Consider the following 3962-nt stretch of genomic DNA (forward strand, 5'->3'; position numbering starts at 1 on the left):
ACGAAAGAGTCGCAAACAAGAACGGGTCGGAGAGTCAAGAAGAGGAGAGTCGGAAGCAGAGGGTCAAGACTTCGCGGGCGGTGGAGCTGCTCGTCGTGTGCGTTGGAGTCGGAACGGAGGGGACGGAGCTGTGGAAAGGCGGCGACACCAGACGAGGGGGTGCTCGCGTCGTGCAGGAAGCTGCACCCGAGGGAGGCCGACAGCGCGACCTGGCCGAGGTGGAGACGCTCGTCGCACATAATAAAGATCCTCTATACCCCGAGCATCAGCAACCCCCTCCTGTTTCCCCCCGCGCTGAGATAGTGCGACCAAGGGGGCCCCGTTCCCACCCCCTGCCAGGCACTGTCCACGAGGCCCGCGGGTTGCGGGGCCATCGCCGCTCCGCGTCTCATCACCAGACGGGTAGGCCCGACCCGGTCTCGGCCTCAGGCCTTCCTCATTCTTGGGGGATTTCTTTTCCTTGGTTTTGGGTATGTGTTGTCGGCGCCGTCTGTGAAGTAGAATTGTATAAGTGTTGCCGTCTGCTCGGTAGTCGGTATTAGCTCTGCACTGTGTTTTCACTTTTATGTTTGCTTTTTGTGTAAATGGAATTGTGTTTTCTTTTTTTTGTGTGCATTTGGTGGAATTGTATTTGTGTGCTTTCCGTTCGTCGCGAATAAATGTGCTTTATTGTTGAACTGTTCTCCCGCTTCGCTTCGTCTTTTCCCCCATTGAACCCTCATCTTGCTTCACGTAAAGGGTTGGTAGTGGGCTGAACACGCCCGATAATTAATCGAACCGTCGAGGTCGACGATAACACCGCTCGGTTATTCTGATAGTACGGAACGGGTCGCTTAAGTGGCCCGTGTCCGAAGTCGACCTGCGGCGAGGTGCGATCGCCCGGTCTACCCTCCGCGTGGGTACTTAGGTAGGTCGAATTTGGCGAGCAACCCTATCCCACGCGGGGGCTGATTGGCTCGATCGCGGTGAGACCGAAAGGTCCACCCGTGACTGGTTCCCGGCGTTAGTCCGAGAGGGTCACGACTGGATTGTCCGTCCGGTGGGCGACGTGCCGCGATTCGAGTTACGTGGCCGTCAGCACGCCGGCGGGCGCGAAGACCGCAACACTGGTGTCAGGAGTGGGATACAAATTCATCGCCCTCCTCGCGGCACTGGTATCGGAGAACAGGAAAACGGGCTCTCCTGTCTCCGGCTAAATTTACGGGAATCGGTCCAGGGGTGAGAGAAGCGACCCCCGATTCCCTCCAAATTACGAGCGAGCAAATTAACCCTTCACGAGAAGCAAGATGGCGTCTCAAGGCGAGCGGGAGCCGGGGGTATTAGAAATGTATTTGTGTAATAATGTAGAGTCCATGGTCCAGGATGGAATCCCCGAGCAGGAAATGTTGATTGTGCAGGAACACGGACTCGCCCAACTGAACCCAGGGCCCGAGGTGGGTGCGGCAGCGGCCGCGGTGTATGACACCTCCCCCCCCCCTCTCCACCAAGACCCTTCCCCAACCCTTGCCGAAACGGCTCAGCTGAGTGCATCCAACATGGCCCAGCTATGCGCCATGCTGGCGGCAATGAACAAACAAATAAATGAAATGAAAAATGAAATGAAAAACGGAATGAAAGGCATGAACGAAAAGATGGATACAAATACAAATGAAGTGAAAACGACGATGGATGCGAATACACAGCACATGAAGGAAGAAATGAAAAAGTTCCGGGGTGAGACGCAGAACATGGGCCGATGCCTGCAGGCGGGCATGAAGGCCGTGACCGGGGAGATAAAAATGGCGACTCCACGTGTGGGAGCAAACGAGCTGGATGGGGGTGCAACGGCTGACAGGCCCGCGGTGGAGGCGGGTGAAAAATAATTCGTGGAGCGTGTTGGGCGAGGGTCGTGACGATGACCGAAAGGGAGGAATTAAATGGGGAGACCAAAACGTGTGAGACGAGACACGAGGTGACGACAACAGAAATAATAGTTGAGACAAGGGAGGTAAAGGGTGAAGAGTTGGCAGAGACACGGGAGATGGGAACGATAGAGGGAAGACTACACGATGAAGACGGGGTAAGTGACGCACACACACACACGGAGGTAGTGGAGGATAATGGGGGTGAGCTGGCGGACTGGGCAGGGACCCGGTGCGAGCAGTTGGATGGCCTCCTCCAGGAACGAGGGGAGGGAGTCTGCCCCCTTGAGGCGAGTCACGACCAGGTGAGTTCGGTCGTGCTTTGCGAGGTTGAGGGGAGGAGTGCTGTGAACGGGTGCTTGGAAAGCTTGGGGGGTATAGAGGCCCCGGAGACCCTTGTGGGGACACAAATCCCCAGTGTGGTTGTCCCTGTGTGTGTGGTGCAAGGTGTGAGTGCGTCCCCGTGTGTGGAAGCGACCCCGTGTGTGAGTGGTGTGGTGGCGATGGTGCCAGAGGTCGTGCTTCCCAGCACGCCGTGCGTGGGTGAGGCACCGTGTGTGAGTGAGGCCGTGTGTGTGAGTGAAACGGCCAGTATGAGTGAGGCACCACGTGTGAGTGGTATGGTGCCGGAGTGCGTGCTTCCCAGCACGCCGTGTGTGGATGAGGCACCGCGGTTGAGTGCCCCCGCGTGTATGAGTGAGGGACGTTGTGTGGAAGAGACCGCGTGTGTGAGTGTCGCCGTGTGTATGAGTGAGGTACCGCAGGTGAGTGCCCCCGCGTGTATGAGTGAGGCACGGTGTGTGGATGAGGCACAGCGGTTGAGTGCCCTCGCGTGCGTGGGTGAGGCACCGCGGGTGAGTGCCCCCGCGCGAGTGAATGGAGCACCACGTGTGAGTAGTATGGTTTGTGTGAGTAGTGAGGCACGCGTGAGTGAACGGCCGTGTGCAAGGTCGCTATGTGCCATGGAGACCGTGTGTGTGAGAGAGCGGTATGTGAGGGAGATGTCGGTTGGCATGCGGGAGCACGCAGCCGCATCTCCCGGTGTGAATGTGATGGAGTGGACTGTGTGCGTCGTAACACGCAGGTGTGCGTGGGTTGAATGGAGACGGAGACGGCGACAGAGGAGAGAAAGCCGAGTAGCGGTTGTAGTTGTTTCGTGGACCGTGCCGGGTTCACCCAGCAGTGAGCACGCGGTTCGTGCTGTGCAACGCACGAGACCACCACGTGCTCGCTTGCGAGAGTGAAGTCCCGGTCCGGAAACGCACGCGGTGGATTTGCCGATCCCGCGGACGGACAAAGTTTAGGCAGGTAAATGGATTTGGACCGGACGGGTTCTCCACGCGATCGTGTGTGTTAAGCTCCAACGGGCAAAGCACATGTGTTCGCGTGGGGAACCCCTCGAGACGTGGGGCTTGTTTTTTTTATGCGCACGGTGACGTCATGGCTGCACGTGGGGTTGGAATCCGGCAGGAGGGGTATCTCTGCCGGATGGTCCCGTCCAAGGAGGGACGAGGAACACGTGCAGCTGCATGACGTCACGGGCAGGTGTAAAGTGCGCGAGCTCTGAGTTGCCGCGCAGGTGCTGCGCATGTAAAGAGAAAAAAAAAAGGGAAAACAGCAAGCCTCACTTTCGGGTGTACAGGATTCCTGGGCAAGGGGTGAAAGACCCCCTTACCCTGGGCACAGGATGGAAACTAGTTAGGGGGAAGGGTTAGCTTAGTTAGACCGACTTCATGGGGCAGGGGTAAGTCCTCATGGAGTCCGTGGAATGGATTAGTTAGAGGGATTGTAGCCAGATTTAGGGTGGGGAAATAAAATGATTTATTTGGAGACAGTGACAGACTTTGGATGTGTAGAGGGGACGTAGCTTAGCTACGTAGGTTAAAAGGAACGTGCTGTAGTATAAGGGACGACGTGGGAGCACGAGTTAGTTAGGGGATGCAGATAGAAGGATGGCAGAGTTCAGTGGTGTGTGTGTGTTGAAGAGTTGTGGGTTGTGAGGTGAGTACGTGTACATGTTGAGTGAGTGAGGCCAGCGGGTCTGTGTGAGTGGAGTGAATG

Source organism: Eptatretus burgeri, chromosome 8, assembly GCF_056783735.1.
Source record: "Eptatretus burgeri isolate ZD-2024b chromosome 8, Ebu_testis_v1, whole genome shotgun sequence".
Taxonomy (NCBI): domain Eukaryota; kingdom Metazoa; phylum Chordata; class Myxini; order Myxiniformes; family Myxinidae; genus Eptatretus; species Eptatretus burgeri.